The sequence below is a fragment of the Tiliqua scincoides genome, chromosome 6 (genome assembly GCF_035046505.1).
Source record: "Tiliqua scincoides isolate rTilSci1 chromosome 6, rTilSci1.hap2, whole genome shotgun sequence".
Taxonomy (NCBI): Eukaryota; Metazoa; Chordata; class Lepidosauria; order Squamata; family Scincidae; genus Tiliqua; species Tiliqua scincoides.
In genome coordinates this window covers 76,556,013-76,576,984 of record NC_089826.1, presented here as the reverse complement: position 1 = coordinate 76,576,984, position 20,972 = coordinate 76,556,013, and the positions used below count along the sequence as shown (strand labels likewise).

Genomic DNA, 20,972 nt, shown 5'->3' with positions numbered 1-20,972 from the left:
ATCTAGCTCTTTAAAAAAAATCCAAATGGAAGAGATAAAGAAAAGAATGAGAGAGCAGGATGTCTTTTCTCATTTACTCAGCTCAGTGCAAACTGTTCTTTGAAGGCAACATGGAAATAACAGGTTTTGTCTCCATAACTACATCCTTTCTCCAATTAAACAATAACTTTTTATCTTTGGTGAATAGTTTTTGGGAACACTTCTCATAATGGAAACAAATCCCTCATTCTTGTGCAGTGTTTTTCATAGAAGTTCCGTCTCCTGTGGCTCCTCTTTGCCCAGCCACAGGGCTGAAGATAAGGCAGCATCCCTTTTGAAAAGACCAGGAACTCCAGTTCCAGTACATCAGATTGATTCTAGAATGTGAGTTATCTGCAAGGGTATTTTTTGTGTTATTTGAAAGAAGGGATATTGAGAGCATTGTGTGCTTAGCAGATTTTTTTTACCAAAAACTATTTAAGGTACAACATGCAAATTAATAGAGAAATATGTACAGGCATCCTTCTGAATCCATGGATCCAGTATCCGCAATTTCAGTTACCTGCGGTTCAAAAGTGACCCCCCCCCATTGCACAAAACACTGCTGGCGTTTGCTGCCTTTCTGAGTCTTACTGGCTCTTTGCTGACTTCAAAATGGAAGCAGGAAGCACTCACAGGAAGCGAGGCAGAGGGCTAAAAAGAACGTGACACTTATAGAATTCAGAAGAGCATAGCATCACTTTTATCAGCATCGCTTTTTTCCCTTGCTTCCTATGAGTGTTTCCTGCTTCCATTTTGCAGTCAGTAAAGAGTCAGCAAGACCCAGGAAGGCTGGAAACGCAGGCAGATAAGTAATTTGTGCAAAGAGGGGCATTTTTGAACCTTTTTGTAGGATTCCCTTTTATCTGCAGTTTCCTCAGGGGGGTGGGGAATGTATCCCCCATAGATACAGGGGACATCTGTATTTGAATCCAGTTGTGAACAATTTGAACAGCATTAAATGCTTCAGAGCCAGTCACATTTAAAATAATATGCACATAAGAAGAGCTTTCCTTTTCATCTTGGTTTGTGAGAACTAAACCTGAGGTACTGAGGTATATTTGTAGGTTTTGTGGACAACTTGTTTGTCGGTGTCCATGAATGAAGACAGCTGGCCTGCTTATCATGCAAGAAGTGTGGTTGTTTCTTAAGGCCAAACTACATGTGTTTGTGAAATACATTCTTGCCATATTCATCTGCAAAGATGGGCTTGGGAGAGTTCCAAGGAGCATGTGGGAGAGGGAAACAAAACCTACCCTTGCCACCACATTGCCTCACTGCGATCAGCTGCTTGAAGCGGTCTTCTCTCTGCCTGAACTTTTTGCTTCCAGTATGGGAGCTGGGCTTGGGAAAAGCTGCTTAAAAGCAGTGAAGAGTGGTCAGACAAGGCAGGGATGGGTTCTTGCTCCTCTGTGCATGTTCTCCTTTGATATTAAGAAGTAAACCACTCTCCCATATAGGTGAATGGGATAAGCATGTTTCTGACACAAATGTGGTTGCACTGATCTTGTTTGACTCTTCAATGTGTAATAATATGCACAATGCAGTTAGACTTGGTTGGTTCATGACTGTTCCATGATTGTTGCTGTTCCACTCCAGCAACTGACTAGTTCCATTGCTGTGAAGTAAACACCTTATATCTACCTATCACTTCATTAATTGTTGCATTGTTGTTGCATCCTGATTCCTTGTTTAGAGAATTCTTATTGCCTTCAAAGTTTATTCATATTTGTTGAAATGTATACTTTTGTATTAATAATACAAAATTGAATTGTATATAATAATGTTGACAAGGGTACTATTTCAAAGAGGTCACGAAAACGTTTTCTGTTCTCTTTGAAATTTTTCTTTTTCTCTTTTAAGAAAAGATCCTGGTAATTTTAAAATATGACTCTGCCTAGTTGTTGTTGTTAAAAAAATTCTCAGATCAGTTTACATCAGAGAAATGAGAAAGATAGTAAACTTGTCAAGTCATTCAATTATATGTAACTTTATTATTTCATGTTTATATGCACATTCTCATTTTAAAAAAAATATGATTGCAACATGGCCTAGAATTATTGACATTGAAACTTATTAAGGTTAAATGTAAAAGGTAAGTTCCAGTATTTAAATCTTTCAAAATATATAAGCAGCATTGGGAATTGAAATCTGAGCTTAAAATCTGAAAACCATGGGGGAAAATGTAGGGAAGTGAAGCTTTTCCTTAAGACATCTGTAGCTGTGATAGCATCAATTGTATCTTAGGCCCAGGTGAAGATGCCCTTGTCTCCTGGCAGGAATTAGGACTAGATGGTCTTGCTCCTTGACTTCTGACTCATAGTTTCACGTGAGGAGCTTAATTTGAACAAATGTGTTTTGAATGAAAGAAAAGGATATGTTCATGCATATGTTCGTGCACAAGCATTAGATGAAGTAAAAATGATTCCTAGAATTTATGGTATTAAGAACTATAATTCTTGTTTACTTGTTCTATCACTCCTTCTAAACTTAATGGTCACCATGCAGAAGGATATTTGAAAGCTTTTGAATTAAAACAGCCACTTTATCCTCTGTGGCTGCAGCCCACAAAGTTCAATGAGTACATCTAGTGTAACTGTGCGCTGGCAGGAGTTCTAAGTTGCTGATACCGCTGAAGAGAAAAGCTGCTTTTCAGCTTAAATTCTGAAGTGAGGGGTGAATTATTACTTCAGCATGTGGTAGAAGTTTCTGTGGTTCCTAGGCACTTTTATTTGTTCTTTATTATGATTTTGGAAATGGGGTCTTGAAAGTGCACTGCAGGTTCCTGCATGCCTGATTAAGAACCTCTGAACTAAATACTACTTTGAAAAGGACTATTATATAGCCTGATTTGAGGTTCTGTTAGGAATTCTTATTGCCAGACAAGTGAATAACATCTTATACTTTTGAGTTCATTCTAAATTACATATTATAATAACTGTTACCCTCTGCTGCTCTGTATTGTAGAACCTTGGTTAGCCTCAGTCACAAGTGATAATCCTGATCCGTCCATATTGTATTTGTGTGTACCTCCCAGATTTTTAGTGAAATTGCACTTGCAAGAAAGAAAGAACTTCAAGCATGAGCTTTCTGGAAGCCTGCTGTATTTGAAACAACATAGCTGTTCCTTCAAGTATTGGCAACCTTCAGTCTCGAAAGACTATGGTATCGCGCTCTGAAAGGTGGTTCTGGCACAGCGTCTAGTGTGGCTGAAAAGGCCAATCCGGGAGTGACAATCCCTTCCACACCGGGAGCAAGTGCAGTCTGTCCCTGGTCTGTCTCCCTGGCTATGGACCTTGCTTCTTTGCCTCAGACTGTTGGCCAAGTGTCTCTTCAAACTGGGAAAGGCCATGCTGCACAGCCTGCCTCCAAGCGGGCCGTTCAGAGGCCAGGGTTTCCCACTTGTTGAGGTCCATTCCTAAGGCCTTCAGATCCCTCTTGCAGATGTCCTTGTATCGCAGCTGTGGTCTACCTGTAGGGCGCTTTCCTTGCACGAGTTCTCCATAGAGGAGATCCTTTGGGATCCGCCCGTCATCCATTCTCACGACATGACCGAGCCAACGCAGGCGTCCTTACATATTTAATATTCTGTGCCTAAGATCATTGTCCAGCAAAGTGTCTAAGTCTCATTATTCGCGAGGGTTCCATTCCAAGAACTCGTGTGGATGGCAAAAAACGGCATTATAGCAAAACAATTTTAAAAAATCAATTTAAAAAACAAAGTCACTTTGTTCTGGTGATTTTAAAAACAGCCTTACTGATTGTTGCACACAGAGTCAATCAGCCTCTCTCCAGGAGGTTAGGCTTCACTAGGAGACAGCAATCCTTCCTTTTACCAGGAGCCCCAGCAAAGGGGAAAGAATGGAGAAGGTGACAATCACTGCCATTTAGCCTTCTTTCACATGCTGGGGAGAAGGGAGGAGTGAAGCCTGCAGAGAGAATGATTTTTTTTTATTTTATAAATTTTATTGAAATTTTCACAATACATTATATCTTTAGTAGATCCAAAACATCAAGTTTCAATTCACTCCTTACATTTCTACATATTTTTCTTTACTTCAATATAAATTTCAATTCCACTCCCCCCTCCCTCCCCACCCCGGACTTCCCACAACGTTTTAACCATTTATCATTTTATTTTTTTTACCAAGATAAACTTTTGTTCATTGTATAGTTCTTATTAACATTCTAATAACATTAATGAACCCTTGACCTTCCAATTTTTCTCCAAGTAGGCTTCAAATTTATACCATTCCAAATGAAATTTCTCTAGCATTTCATCATTCAAACCTCGTAATTTTATCCATTTCCATCATATATATCATCTTTTGTAGCCATTTGTCTATATCAGGCACTTTTTCTTGCTTCCAATACTTCGCATATATCATCCTTGCTGCTGTCACCATATACCATAATAAAGTTATATCACTGACTGCTATTTCCTCTAAATTTAAACCTAGCAAGAACAATTCCGGACTCTTATAAATTGTGTATCTTAATACCTTCGTGACCTCTATAAATATCTCTGACCAGAAATGCTTTGCTTTTTTACAAGTCCACCACATATGGTAGAAAGACCCCTCATGTTCACGACATTTCCAACATTTGTTAGATAACTTAATATTCATATTTGCTAGTTTTTTTGGAGTTAAATACCACCTGTACATCATCTTATAACAATTTTCATTTATATTATTGCATATCGAGATCTTTAATGATTTCTTCCAGAGATGCTCCCAAGATGTCATCATTATTTCTTTGTTTACATTCACTGCCCACTTCACCATTTGTACTTTTACAAGTTCATCTGCAGTGTACCATTCATTTATCAGTTTGTAAATCTTTGAAATTTGCTTTTTCTTTTCTCCCAGCAGTATCTCTTCTAGTTCAGAATTTTTTCCCCTAAAACCAACAGTTCTCTTATCTGCATCAAATAGGTCTTTAATCTGTCTGTACCCAAACCAGTCATACCTAAAAGTTAAATCGTCCTTTTTCTTTAATCGTTCACCTTCCCTCCCTCCATGTCCAAAATATCTTTGTACTGTAACCAATCTTCTCCTTGAGAGGTTGATGTCGGTTTTATAACCTCCGCTGGAACAATCCATAGCGGCTTTTTTTCTCCTAGGCATTATTTGTATTTTTCCCAGACCATGTAAATACTCCTTCTTATGAAATGATGCATGAAATGTCCTGCAGAGAGAATGATTGATGGATGCTGGCTGCCCTCTCTGGAATTATTAAAATACTATTTAAAAGGCCTTTCTCATCAGCTTTGAGATAGAAAAATCTGTGGATAATTAGGTTACACCTGTAATCACTTGCATGACTGTCTCTTTGCAACAGTAAAAAGCAGTTTTTTAAACTGTGAAACTTTTAAACTTTAAAAATTTTTTTAAACTTTTTAAAAACTTTTTTTTGAAAGGGGTGTATTTTTTCCTTTCTTCAGGGATCAGCCCATTCCTTCTCATTTGCAGGGGCCATTTGTGTTGAGTCAAATCCGTGTATAACAAGGCTGGACCTGTAGTGTCAAGGTACAAGTGTATGTCTTAAAACAGCAGGCTTATTTGATGGGATATTGTGGAAACTGTGGCAGGCATTCAGTGTTCCAGGTACAAAGTTTGTGATGACTCTTTGAGTCCTGAAGTAGATTTTGGCTAATGTGAGTTTGGGGCAGGATAGTGAGTGAGAGGTGTTCCTTCAATCAAACTTGTGTGAATGTTGATACGATTGGAGCACAGCGGTTCTCAGCCCATTATGTTCAGTGAGACTAATGCTTAAGAAAATATGTGTAGGATTGCATCATAAAACTCATTTTTCAAACTCATTTTGTCATTGGTATAATGAGATTTCAATCTTGGAGCTTAGGTGTGGTACTTTTGTCAAGAGTGCAGTGCTCTTTATTATATCCCATTTGGTTCTTTGGGCTCTGGGGGAGGGGGGGAAATACCGCATATACTTGCCTATAGGTCGAAAAATTTATGCAAAAATGGAGCCTGAGATCCTGGGTCGACTTATACCCGGGTCAATGCAGTGAATGAGGCAGGATCCTCTGGGAGCTTCTGGGAAGCTTATGGAAGCTCAGCAGCTGTCTGGTGAAGTAGGAGGGGCCCTGGAAATGGGCTGAGAAGCAGGAAGCAGGTGGAGAAAAAGGAGAATTTTTACTAGTAATTACAGTATTCAGAGGCAGCCATTTTAGCCTCTTCTCCAGACAGGAAGAGAAGTGAAGGTGCTTCTGGGAACTGTAGTCTGTATGGGCTGCTGCTATGGAATGCAGCACGTACTCCCACAAAGCCTCCCATCAATTCTCAGAAGCCCCTTTGTCTCCCTTCCAGTTTGGAGAAGAAGGGAAGTGACTCCTCCTTTTGCTGCTGCCTCTGAACATTCCTGGCAAGTCATTTGCAAAGAATTTCAAACCCCCCCCCCCCCAAAGTTTAGGGGTTTGGTTTTTAAAACCCCAGGATGGGATTTCCCTCTGAAACAAGGTCCCAGGCTGCAATACACCAGTACTTAAGAGTAACACCCATGGAAAGCAGTGGGTCTGCTTCTGAGTAAAGAGGGTTGCAACTGTGCGCAGCTCAGTCCTTGTTGCTTGTCTCCTGCTGTGAACTAAACTGCACACTCCCAATTGCATGTTACATGTAGAGCCTGTGGCTTAACACACCAGCCACCTTAAAGAAGGATTTGACTGATGGTTCTACTGGTATGTTGTTTACAGGCACAACACTTAACTCTGACAGTGTTTACACAAATGTTGTGAAGACCAGAATTTTAAGTTAATGAACAAAAATGCATCTTATCATCTTTTATTGTATTTTTAATAAATTAGAAACTGTACAGTGTTTAGGTAACAATTATGGAAGGTTATTTTTCAGGATCTGACTTCCGGTAAAATCAGACAAAATTATAGTCAGACCTCCCTAAGTTTAACCCCCAACTTATCTGAGGGTAATAGAAAATTTCATTATTTGGGGCCCAAAACATGCCCTCAACTTATCTGCGAGATCGACTTATAGGCGAGTATCTACGGTAGTTTCTCCTGATGCTGCAGGTTCTAAACCTGCTGATTGAAATGAATTAGGGCAGTGATTTCCATGCTGTGTGTCTGGACCCACTGTTGAGTCATGACCTGATTTTTGGTGGGTCACCAAAGGGTGATGGAAAAATCAGATAAATAATTGCCTCAAGCCCTGAAGCTATTCAAAAATCAGATACTGTAACTGCTAACTGCCCTGCAAGGAGCTGAGCTCCTGCAGTTTGCAAGCATGTGTAAGTATAGGGAGATGAATGTTTGTGGGTCTTTCTTTCTCATTATTACTACTTATAAATAAATTTTTTTTTTTAGATCTCCTTTTCTAAATGTCTGGTAAACCTAGATGGGTCCTGATAGAGTGGTGTTTTAGAAAGTGGGTCCTGCTGTTAAAAAGTTTGGGAACCACTGGATTAGGGATTTGAGAGCCATCTGAGAATTCTGCAGAATAATTCACTAGATTTTTTTTTTATGGGTTCTTCAGAACTTTGAAGTCAGGGGAGCAGATTCTGAATGAAATGGAGCACTTGTTTGGAGGCTGTTGTGTTCCCTTTTACATTAGGCATGATCCCCTGGATCGTGCTGCTCAGGGGGGCTGCAGGGGCTTGAGTCCATTTACCCGAGCCTCCTGCAGCCTCCAGGGGGCACGGGGAGCCCTGCATGACCTTCTGCAGGGCTCCCCGCAGCTGTGAAAGTGGAGCGATCGCACCCCGTCTCCGCTAAAACAGAAGTGGAGTGTGATTGCTCCACTTTCACTTCTGAAGCTGTGGGGAGCCCTGCAGAAGGTTGTACAGGGCTCCCGCTCCCCTCCACAATCCCCATAGATTGCTGTGTTTGGAAAGATCCTTAAATTAGATTATTCAACATACCATTTATTACAAAGAAAGGAAGTAAAGTTAGTAACAGTCAAAGTCCAATTCATTTGCTGTACCAGCATCATACAGATGATGGTGTTATGTCTGTCTTTTTAATCTGAGAGAGAGAGGAAAAAAAATTCCATGCTGATACTACAGGCTGTATGCCAGATTCACTTACAAGCAAAACTGTATTGTCTCTGCAAACTGAAGGACTCAAAGCAGGAAGTATTGAAATACCTTTTGTCATTGAAATAGTAAAGCTAGGCTGCAATTAGAAATTGGATTTCAAACAGTGTTCTTGGTTAGATCTTACTGTGAGGCAGGTCTTGCCTTATGGAAAACACTAGCTCAGTGTTTCTCAAACTGGGTCAGGACCCACTAGGTGGGTCGCAAGCCAATTTCAGGTGGTCCCTATTTCAATATTTTATTTTTTATATACAGGTACAGCCTATTTGTCCGCGTTCGTTCCGTTCCGTGACTCTGCATGATTAACAAAAACTCATTGTACTAAATCCCATAGAGTTACGCAAATACAGCCTGCAGCCTGACACTTCTGGATGGAAGGAAACTAAGGCAGCTGTTACCAATCCCCTCCCCTCCTTCCCTTTTCACAGGTGGGATACTGAGCTTGCTTGGGAGTCCTCTGTGTCCCAGGCAGCCTCCCGACAGCAAGATGTGAGATAGATAAGGTATTGCCATTGAAATAGCCCTTGGAACACCACAGGTGCCAAGGGCCTTTGTGTCTTTCTTCATGGCCCACTGCTTTGCAGTGCCCCAGGGCAACAAAGGGGGAGAATGGAAAAAAGTCTCTGTGCATGTCATTGCTTTATTGTTGTGCTGCTCTGAGGTATACGAGAACTGCAAAGGGGGGAGAAAAGGTGGAGGAAAATCCTTCTTTCCCACTCTTTGTGCACTGCTGCTGCTGTTGCTGGATCTAAATGTAACAGGCAGGTGTTTTGATGAGGGGATGGCCAAAATATGCATTCTAAGATGCAGAGGGCCCATTTTCTGAGCCTTGAGTTCACTCAGAAAATGAGTTTTCCTGATTTTATTGGGGGGCGGCGGCGGCGGCTCATTTCTGAGTTAATAGGGAGATCTTACTCATCTCTGTCTATTCGTGTGTTCATCTGCCCATAAGCGCTCAGGTAAAAACTTCTTTTAGAGAACCTTGTGTACGTTGAATAATCAGTTTAGTTTTGGTTTTATTTTGTCTTCCATTTTTATAAATATATTTTCTGTTAATTTGTTTTAGTGATTTGGTTGGTTGTTTTAAAACTTGTGAGATGGCTTGATATGCCATCTTATTTTTAACTAAAAGGTGAGATAATAATAATAATAATACCACCAGTATTTATATACCACCTTTCCTGTCATTGGATTTCTCCTCCAACTTTATTCAAGGTGATTTATATAAACAGGCTTACTAAATCCCTGTAGGGATTTTTACAATAACAAATTCTGTCAGGTCAGCAGGGGAGGATAGCCCTTGCTTTCCCAGTAGCAAAGTAGCACGGAAGCGTAGGAAGACGGCACAAGAAGCAGGCGATCCCAAACAGAGCCAAAGGAGCAGACACAGGCTTGTTTGTTGCAGAAGCATGTATTGATAAAAGGAACAGGCAGAAGAATAGTCAGTCAAACGGTCCAGAAGTCAGGGATACAGCAGGTCACAGTCATGAGAAGGCAGTCCAAATCAGTACACCAACCAGCAGCACGGCACGCAGAAACTCCACCACAACAACCCCACAACTTGGTGTCTGTGCTTGCCCCATATATACCGGGGTCAGCCAATCAGAGTAGGGCAACCTCATAGTCACAAAACGGTCTTGTGACCCACTCTGATTGGCTGTCCAGTGGTGCATTGCACCACTCCACCATAGCCTACGTGACTCTGGACACATCTCTCCCCAAGTCACGTGACTCCCACCTGTAACAGGTGCATCTGATTGCTAGTCAGCATACAGATGCAGTGCTGCTGTCCCTTTAATTTACATTTCATACCAGGCCTGGACATCAAAGCCCCTCCTGCCACATCCTGGCTTACAACAATTCAGGGCCTGGAATGCCAAAGGCCTGTCAAATTCTATATTCCAAGAATGTTCTCTTTAATAAATGTTTCCTATGACTAGGTTTTTCTTTAGGTTGAGCAAAGCATTTTATGTCAAGTTTAGGGTCTTTGAAGACTTGCTTAAGGAATTGGAATATTCTGATCCGAAATATTCTAGATAAATTTCAGATACATCTTTGTAAAGAATCCTTTCTATTTTGGATACTATTAAAAATTGAATTTTATCTTGGAATACTGAAAATCTGAATCTGTAGGTCAGTAACTGGTGTAATTTTTTCATGCTGGATTTTTTTTTTAAATTCTCTTGGAAAGAGGTAGAAATGACAGGAAGGCCAACAACAATGTAATTATTTGGTATGGGAAGCATACTTCCATCCCACTAATAAGACATGCTTATTCCTGGCAAACTATCCTGAAGACTTGCAAAGAGTTTTTTGTTGCATCAAACCAAGAGGATTTCCCCCTCTCACTGACCTGTTTTGAAATCAGCTTTTTTTTTGTACTGAAGCTTTTCAGTGCTTGCTTGAGCCCTTAAATATGCTATATTATAAGCCAATAAAGCATAAACAACTCTTTTATTTGTATTTGCTTATGTTAAACAAAATAGTATAATTGGGAAATGTCCAGCAGCTGCTTTTTATGGGGAGGAAGGGAAACAGATGCAGACTAGATTTGCTGTGAAACAGCAGTTGAAGTAGATTATTTCATGAGTTAAAAAGCCAAGGGTGTTTTTATATTAAAAACAATGAGGTTTTTTGCATTTAACAAAAATTGTAACTGAAATGTTTCGCTGCACAGAGAAGAAAGAGGAGATTAAAAGGAACTGTAGAATATAACAAGCATCCCTTTTCTGTTTTGCAGATTTGAATAATAGAAACAAAGTCTTCCATAAGCTGTACCCACAGAGTGGTTTCTGAGATCATAATTTCAAAACTGTATTTGCATTTTGATGTGGCTTTCCATCTGTTATTTATAGTAGTTGGACAAGCAAAATAATAAAGCTGTGTCATTTAAAGCTACTTAAAAAAATGAGTTTCCTGCATAAGAATTCTGTATGCTAGTGTAGATTTATTTTTTAAAAATAGATTTGAAACAAATATGAGAATGTAGATTTGATTTGTTTAATCATGTGACAAGTGAAATATATATTTCATTGAAAGGTGATTTTGGACTTTTCTGATTTCTTTCTTTTTTGGTTTCTTTTGTGAAACAAAAAAAAGAAAGCAAATTTTCGCTGTTATGGTTGCAAATGTATGCTTGAAAGTATTTGAAAGCTATGTATTTCCATCTGAAGTCTCAAACAAAACAACAACAACAACAAAAGCTCCTGAACAACAGAATTTTGGAGCCTTCTGTCCAGTGTGTAACCTCTGTCTATTGTTGATGCTGAAGGTTCTTGATTTTACATTCCTGTTTGTCATTTGATGAGGTTGAGGGTTTCTGTTGCTTGCCAGTTTGATCTGGGGAACAGGGACACCCTTTACTTTGGCAAGAGATTCTGCAAAGTTGCTGGTCCTTTCTGCTGACCTAGAGAGCTACCTGAAGAATAAATTGAATGCCCTCCAAAAGTCCTGGAGAACAGAAACGAATGGTAAGCAATCCACTATTTTCTCCCTGGGATTCACCACCTGGTTCACCCAGAAGTTCCCAGTTTTGTCTGCTTGCCTCGAGAATGAGATCCTTGAAATCTCTACCATGGATGTGGCAGCCATTGATGGATGCTGTGAATGTTGTCATTTGCCTTCTGCAATATATTCTATGAATATCAATTCATAACAATGCAGACTGAAGAGGCAATCTATTATAGAAAAAGCTAGCTTTTCAGTATTTTTCTCATTTTTATAATTGTTTCAGGGATGTCCTTGGGACTACATCAGAAACTTTTTATTTAAGAAGTGTGGGTATAAAAAGTAGTAGAAGAGCACGATTTTCCAACACTGCATCTTCAAAAGCTGAAATGTAATGTTACTTTCAAAGAGCCTGTTTATAACCTAGTCTGCTCTTCATATCCCTGAAATGTTGCTACCTTTCTGTCTGAATAAAAGTTCTGAGACATGAAGCCTTGTAAAGTTCTACACCAATCCAAACAGCCTGAGAAATGTTTTTACTTTTTTTCTTTCCCTAGATGAATATTGGAAATTGACTTAGAAGGCAAACACATTCTGATCTGTTGGCAAGATGCTAATGAATACTTTTGGAGGGGGGAGATGGGGGGTGCGTCAAAGATCCAGGCATGTGTTCTGGATTATAAAGAAGAATGTAGATGCTGGTGCCTGAAGTTTGATTTTCTTAAATCTAGCTTGTGTATGAAAGTAGTCACGGCATTTAAAAACAAAACAAAACAAAACACACACACACACACACACACACACACACACACACACACACAAACAAAGACTTCTTGTACTAAGAAATTTGTAAATTAGGTAGCATTGTGTGGTTGCTGATTAAGTTCTGTGATATAGTGTAAGTTTTCAAAGGCTTGTGCTTGCTTCAGCATCTGCGTAGTAAAGGCTCTTTTGCGTAATACTATAGTAAACCTTTTAAATGAATTTCACATATCGGTTGTGCCTTGTTATCCACTGGGGTTCCATTCTGGAATCCTTAGTGGATAAAAAAATCAGTGGATACCAAATCAGTGGAAAAATAGCTTTAAAGACCCACTTCCAGGTTTCTTGCTTCTCCTTTGTCGCCCTAGAATGCATTGGTATAGAAGCTATGCTACATTTAGCCACTAAATGGGGTGAATAATGGAATCTAATGGAATGAAATTATAATTACTTAACAGCGCGAGGGTAGGAAATGGGATTTTGTTGCTTTTTTTTCCTTGCCACAAGGCATTTAATGGTGGACCCCCCCCCCCCCCCGGCATCAGTGGTGAGTCAAATCAGTGGATACCAAATCCGTGGATATTGTGGTACAACCTGTAGTGCCTAAATGTCAATTTGATCTTATGTTTGCTTTAACTTGACTGTACCTCCTACAGTAGAATATATAATTCCTTTACATATTCTTGCAAGAATAAATGGAATTTATAGATTTTAATGAAAAACTGAGATTTAAAATATTTGATGCTCAGGTTTTCAATGTGTAAAAAGTCACAGAGCAGATACTTCTTTATGGGAAAACCAGCCAAACATTTCTGTTTACTGAAAGGACTCGTATTCAAGACTGAATAGCTCATCTTCTTACACCATACTTTTGTATTGATATACCTGTTAATCAGATTTTTAAATTCCCCATTGCCTTTGCTTTTTATATTCAGTCTGCATGCCAGTCATATTGCTTTTCTCTGTGCAAAGAAAAAAACTGTTAATGATAGCTGAAGAAGGAAGGCCTTTGAATTAGAAGGGAGAGGGTGTGAGCCGTTTAAATACTTGGAAGTATTAAAGACACAATCTTTAAAGACACAATCACTGCATAAGAGTCTGGGCACAAAATATCAGCTAGAGTTTATTAAAGAGTTTTTTAATAATTTTGATTTATTAGTGGGATAGCTCTAGTTCAGGGGTGCTCAATACGTCGATTGCGATCTACCAGTTGATTGCAAGGCCAAATGAGTCGATCGCAGGCTTCTCTCCCATCCACGGATCCCTGGGAGTGAGCCCCTGGCAGGCTTGTGAGCCCAGGGAGGGAGCCTAGGGAGGGAGCCCGCTGGCAGGCTTCTCTCCTGTCCACGCATCCTTGGGAGTGAGCCCTGTTGACTCTACTGGGGCTGACTCGTGAGTAGACCTGGAGAGGAGCCGCTGGCCGGCTTCTCTCCCGTCCACGCATCCCTGGGAGTGAGCCCCGTTGACTCTACTGGGGCTGACTTACCTTTCCCCTGCTTTTGCACTGGTATGTATGGAGATCTGCCCCCCCCAACTTCCATCTGTTGGTTCTGTGTGCAAGGGGTTTTGCACTGGTCTTGCAGTGATGTCTATATAGAGATCTTCCCTCCCCCACACCTTTCCCCTGTTTTTGCACTGGTCTGTATAGAGATCTGCTCCCCCCCCCACTTGTATTGGAATCAAGGAAGATCTGGTGAGGAGGTAGATGTGGTGTCAGCAGTGGCCCCTTTAAGGGTAAGGCCTGGGCATCCAGCAGAGTGTGCTGCACAGCTGCAGCCACTTGAAGGCAATAGGGCCCTCAGGGATATAAGAACACCTGAGGCAGGAAGGGCTCCACTTATTTATGTGAGTCAGCCTTTTCCTACAGGAAGATCATTAAGTCCAAGTACCGTTCCACCATGACTGATGAACATTTGGAAGTGTGCTTGAGGCTGGCTGTCAGCAGCTACTGTCCGGACTATGCATCCTTGGCTGATTCATTTCAGTGCAAGTCATCAAAGTAAACTCAAGTAATTACAAAAAATGTTTATAGTTAATTATGTTGTGTTGTGCATAGTAGTTGGCAACCTTCAGTCTCGAAAGACTATGGTATCGCGCTCTGAAAGGTGGTGCTGCAATATTGGCTCATATGCAAGGTACACCAACATACATTGTACACATAAATGTTATATGTTATGATGGCGTGAACATTATAAAAAAACTCTGGTAGATCTCCGGGCCTTGCTGGGTTTCAAAGTAGCTCTCCAGCCAAAAAAGTGTGAGCACCCCTGCTCTAGTTCATTATTTGTCCTCCTCCTCCTCCTGTCTTTCTCTTAAAATAACTTTTAGGAGTAAGATCTCTGGTCAGATGGTAGTGTTAAGATGTCAGTGGTGTTAGTATCACTGTTCATTTCAGAGTCACTTCAATAACACTACAACATGTAGAATAATGCCGTAAGCTTCCTGTGCTTATTAAATGATGGAGACAAGGCAGGTTCAGGCATGTCCCAGTATCTGTGGGGGTTCTGTTCTGGACCTGCCCCTGCGGTTAACTGAAACCACGGATACCAGGGAAATCCCCCTACCCTCTGGAGGCAAGGGGTCTCTGCTTTATAAGGCATTAAAAAAAGTAAAACCAGAAGTGACATTTTTAAAACCAGAAAACCACTTTTGTAAAACCAGAAGTGACATTTTTAACTGCAAGGCTCAGTCTGAGTGCAGCAGTGGCTGCGGATGGATGTGCATGACCTCTGCTGGGTTCAGAGGACCCTCTGGAGGCAAGGGGAGCAGAGCTCCCCTTGCTTTCGAGGGGGGACATGTGCGTAGGGGCCCTGTGGACCCCATCTGCGGATAAGTGAATCCGTGGATATGCCCCCTTGTACTTTGATTGAAATACTCGCACTTCAGTTTCTCGCACTTCAGTCTCCAAATTGCAATAGGTCTTTCTCAAATACATATGATGGAAAGTTACTCAGAACTTTTAAATGAGAATAATATCCTCATGACTGTAAAATTGTAGAAAACCCATTTAAACAGTCTCCTGTCTTGATTACAAAGTTTAAGGGTATTTTTCATACGCTTGCTATGATCGCTCAGTAATTTTTGTCTTTACTAAGAACTTAGAGTAAGTTCCGACCACTTAAAGTCCTCTCTACTGTGGTAAAAATAAGCTCATAACTGAAACTGTGGAATGGGAAGAGGATATGCACCAAAAGGGGGAGGGGGGAATGTATCTATGATGGCATCTCTAGTATGTGGAAGGTTTCAGAATTGTAGCCTACTAGATTCTGTGGCACCATAAAGACTGACATTTGCATTGGAAACTTGGATTGTTTTAGTTGATGAAGTGCTCATGGAAGCTTATTCTATGATACATTTTAAAGTCTTTAAAGAGCCACAAGTCTCTAGCATATGGAAGTTATCTCTGAATTTATATCTTGGAGCTTGAAATTTTGTTTCAGTGACATTTTTACAGTTGTAGCTGCCCTACAGGACTCAAAAGTCTACCTAATTAGACTATTAAGGTGATGTTAGTGTGTGTTGGAAGACACCAGATTAGGTCTCTGTCCTTTACTTGAGAGTTGAGGGAACTATCAGGTGTTTCTTCCTTCTGGGATGAGGCTCATGAGTGAAGCCTCTTGGGAAGTGGTTCCCAAAGTATGCAGTGCCTTTAGGGCATCCTGTCACACTCACAGGGGTACCATGGGATGTCCTCAGTGGCCCCTCTTATCTGTTTTCACAGGCACCATCATCTTCGATCTCGCAATATTTTGTGAGATCCAAGATGGCAATGTCCACATCATGGGAGATTTGGGCACTGCCATCTTGGATCTCTCAAGATTTTGTGAGATTCAAGATGGTGGTGCCTAGCTGAGGAGATTGCAGGGGTGTTGTGACCCAGGAAATTTTGGGAACTGCTGCTCTTGTGGCTCAGCTTTAATGGAAATGGACATGGAGAGATTCCAGGTGAAGAACCTGCAAACAAAGAAATTTGTTTTAGAAGAGGGCACCAGTGATTCTTCTGGTGTGAACGATTCAAACTGATCATCATCATACCCTCTTTAGTGGTTTAGTTGATTAGAGTTGCACGTGTCAGAAACAAGTATGACTGCCAATGTAGGCCAAGCTAGATATGATTTTATGCCTGTGAGGTTGGGCACAAAGTTTGGCTTTCCATGAACAGCAGGTGTCTTCTGCTCATGGAAAAGCATCCTAATATCTCATGCTAGACCAGTGTTTCTCAACCAGTGTTATGGATACCAACAGTGGAAGTTGAGGTGGTGTCTGGTGATAATCGAGAGACCCCTGGACACCTGTTGCCCAGCAGTGAGACCAGGAACTTGACACAAGAAACAGCAGTAAGAGGCTCGGCTTAGCGGGCAGAGCCCCAAAGCATGCTTTTTCATGCTCGAAAAAACCCTCCCATCCACTCTGAGCCTCTTTTTTGTTGCATTGTATCTGGCCTACTAACCCAGAAGTAACTGACAATGATGTCATTGCCAGTTACTTCTGGTGGTACTTTGAATAGGTGGACCATGTGAAGAGTTATGGTAGAGGTCAAACCTTGAGAAACACTGTGCTAGACTGTTCCACATGAAAAGTGAAACTAAAACCAAAGATGCTCTTCTGCTTGTACGTACATACATACATACATAAGACCTTTATTGGCATTGATAAAGGAAATACAGAAACAACAAACAAACATCCAGAACACACACACACACACACACACACACACACACACACACACTAAAATAAAACAATCATAATCATCCAATATCCCTCCCCCCATTCACCATAATATAGCAGAAGACCCAGAATTCTGTCCTGCCAGTATCCCAGAAACAAAGTTGGCAACCTTGTCAAGAGAGTCAGTTTCCTCTATAGAAAGAAGGGTTTGTAATTTAAATGAATCCTCCCAACCCTGCATTTTGTTCAGCAGTGGAGCCAGATAGTTCTTATGAAGGGTGTCATGCAGTGGGCAATAAAAAAATATATGATGTAATGTCTCCACACAATTTCTGTCACAGGTACATCTTCTTTCTGAGTAGGGAGTGCCACTAAACCTGCCGGCTACCAGAGCTGATGGGAATGCATTGCATCTCTCAAGGGAGAATGCTCTGCGAGCCTGTGGGCACTGCAGTTGATAAAAGAAAGAAGCCGGCTTCCCAGAACTGACTGGGATGCGCAGATGGAGAGGGGAGCAAACGGTGTTAGTTGCACAGAATAGCTCTTGATGCTCAATATCAAGCAATCTTTCCTTGATAGTCCTGTAGGCTTTGCTTAAACCAATCATACCGAGGCTTGCTGTGTCTAGTCCTATCGATTTAAGCTTGGTGAGTGTATCCACAACCTCCACAGGCAGTACTGGATCAACCAGAAGCTGGTACATTAGCCCATATGGGGCAGCATTGAAGAGGATTGCAAGCGAAAATTTTACTGATCTCAACCAAGCTAATGTTTTGAGTCTGATAAAACCCACTTCAAGATGCATAGCAGAGTATGGAACACATCTGGGAAAACCCAAGATCCTCCGCAGGAAGGAGGCCTGTATGCTCTCAGTTGAAGGCCTTATGCCAGATTGGACAGCCATAAAGAACTTGCGAGAGTACCTTAGCCTTGAATACCTCTAAAGCAGCTGGGACATATCTGTTACCTTGGCTTAAAAAAAGCCGGGAAATTGCAAGGGATGAGATTTTTGATGCATTTAGGACTGCATTACGATGAGAAACCCACAAATGCTTGTAGTGGAAATTAATGCCTAAATATCTGAATGTCTTTACCTTTTCCATTTTGTTGCCCATAAATGACCATTTAAATAGTTTCCAATTGTTGGCAAACACCATGATTTTAGATTTAGAGTAGTTAATTTGTAACTTGTTGGATGTAAAATACTCTATAGATTTATTAAGTAAATATCTGAATGTCTTTACCTGTTCCATTTTGTTGCCCATAAATGACCATTTAAATGGTTTCTAATTGTTGGCAAACACCATGATTTTAGATTTCGAGTAGTTAATTTGTAACTTGTTGGATGTAAAATACTCTATAGATTTATTAAGTAGACGTTTTAAACCAATTCTTGTTCGAGAAATAAGAGCCGCATCTTTTGCATACAGTAATAGCGGTACTAGACAGGACCCAAGTATCTGGCAATGACCATCCACTATCTTCAAGGCTGGGGCTAAATCATTCAGGAACAGGTTAAATAGCATGGGAGCCAGAATGCATCCCTGCTTAACCCCTTTGTTTATAGCAATGGGGTGTGTGAGGCTACCACTTCTGGTATATCTGACTTTACATGATGTGTTGGAGTATTAGATCTTAATTAACATCAATAGTCTTTTATCAATCCCCGTGCTGGCTAATTTAGACCAAAGAAGATCTCTATCAATGGAATCAAACGCAGCTCTTAGATCAAGAAAAGCCACGTAGAGTCTTGCCTTGGCTTTCTTAATCTGTTTATAGACTAGGTGAGATAAAATTAAACAGTTATCCATTGTTGATTTGCCCAACAAAATCCTGATTGCTCAGGACCTAGGATATCCTTAGAGTTGATCCAGGTAAAAAGGTTATTACTTAGGTATTTCACATAAATTTTGCCTATTACAGAGAGCAAATTGATAGGCCGGTAATTTGCAGGGAGATTAGGGTCGCCTTTTTTAAAAACTGGGATGATTGTTGCTGAGACTCAATCTTTGGGAACTAGACCAGTTCGATCGATCATTGTGAAGAAGGGTGCAAGCAAGTGAGCCTACCACTCAGGACCACATTTTAAGAGTTCAGGTGGTATTTGATCCGGTCCGGTCCGGATTTCAGTTGATCTATTATCTGTATAATCTCCATGGGCATCACAGGGGGCCAGACAGGTAGATCAGAAGAAGTAAAGTCGGGTCGGGTATCTGGGGATTTGCTCTTATCAAAAAATTCTGAAAAATATTTAATCCACATAGAAGAAGAGATTACAACTGGGTCATACATTTTAGAGCTAAGAGAGCCTGATACCACGGCCCAAAATTGTTATTTTTTTGCTGTATTGCTTGCAACAACTTGATCCATTGAGCATGGGTATGCTTCTGCTTTTTATCTAACAGTAAGGCATTAAATTTTTTTTTGTAGAAAAAATATTTAACTGCCACACATGGAGCGTTAGACTTTCTGAAGGCCAAATAAGTTGCTCTGATCAATGCGTTGAGGTCTCTGCATTCTTTATCAAACCAGTCCTTTTTATCGGACACACCATGTATAGTACTCCGCTTAGGGTTGGAACCCAGGGTCCTAAGGATGTGATCAATTAGGCTTTCAAATGACTGGATTTGGGCAAAGGGATCTGGCTCCTTCAAAATGGCTGATAATAAATCTATACTTGTTGACTCCCTAATCAACTGATGGAAATTTAAAGAAAGGGTGTTGTTCACCATGATTTTGCCACTACTCTTTGTGTTTACTTCAACCCCTGGGTGTGCTGGCATTCTCCCCGAGTGTAGATCAAGTACGAGGGTTAGAGGGAAGTGATCACTAATGGCAAGATCCCCGATGTCAAACTCTTTCTCATGTGGCTTCAAAGACATGGACACTAGAGCATAGTCTATGATGCTTGACCCACGAGGGGACATGTATGTAAATTCACCAGCATTGGGGTACTCCTTTAACCCATTAAGCCAGAGCAGATTAGAAATAATGGAAAATCTTGCAAGTGCCAAGCCATTAGCATTGTAATGAGAATCCTTTGACCATCTGTCTAACGTACAAAATGAGAGGAAAGAATCTTCATCTACCATCCATGCTCTAGAATAGATGTGATTAGAGGTTCCAACCCTGGAATTCAGGTTGCCCAGCAAAACAACTTTAGCTAGAGGATAGTTTCTCTTGAGGTCATCTATACCAGTCAAGAGGTCACTCCAGAGCTGGGATCTCTGAGAACTGTTAAGTAAAGGGGGGATATAGACATAGACATTGAATAGGGGGAAAATAGCCGCCTAGTAGGTTATCTCTGCTGGCCGCTCCTAGTCAATTCTACATTTTTTCTTCCCTAGATAGGACCTCTGGTTTACTTCTTGTCCGGGAGGTCTTAGAAATTGTCCCTGAGCTGAAACGCACTGGCAGCTCCTGTTTTGTTTACAACTACATGTGGATTACAGTGGATTGTTATTTCAAATCTTGAAACGTGGAGGCCATGGGGAAAAAGAGGAGACAGAGAAACCATTCAGAACATGGTAACTCTCCCGGCAAGTTCTCAAAACAGAGGCGCCTGGATGAACTCTCCTGGATGCAACATGTGAGTGAGCCTAATTTTATCTCCTCTAATAAGTTTGCTGTCCTTTATGTCCAAGACACTGCTGTGGAGTCAGAAGGGGGAGACCAGCGCCCCCCCTCCTCCCAGCTGGGAGATATCTACGACTCACAGTCACATTTCCCCTCTCTACAGGACAAGCTCTTGCTACAGGAAGAGAGTGCTACTAGTAATCAGTTTTTAACCGTTTTAGAGGAGATTATTCCATAACATTGGGGAATACGATCGTATACATCTGCCGGCAGTTCAACTCTATTTTATCAAAGCTGGACTTGCTTCATAAGGATATCCAGAGCCATCCTCTCTCACCCTCCCATCCTGCACAGCATTTGGACAGACATCCAAGAAACCCACTCCTGTCTGTAGAAGGGGTGAGTTCAGAAGCCCATGTGAACTGTGCCAG

General features: G+C 40.9%; 1 protein-coding gene across 1 annotated transcript in view; it reads left to right on the top strand.

The window, feature by feature from the left end:
* Window positions 1–744: 744 nt before the first annotated feature.
* STIM2 (stromal interaction molecule 2) overlaps window positions 745–20,972 on the top strand; it is a 79,935-nt gene continuing 59,707 nt past the window's right edge. Inside the window, exon 1 of the mRNA XM_066631816.1 lies at window positions 745–830. The gene's annotated coding sequence lies outside the window, so the exon portion shown is untranslated. The remainder of the gene's footprint in view (window positions 831–20,972) is intronic.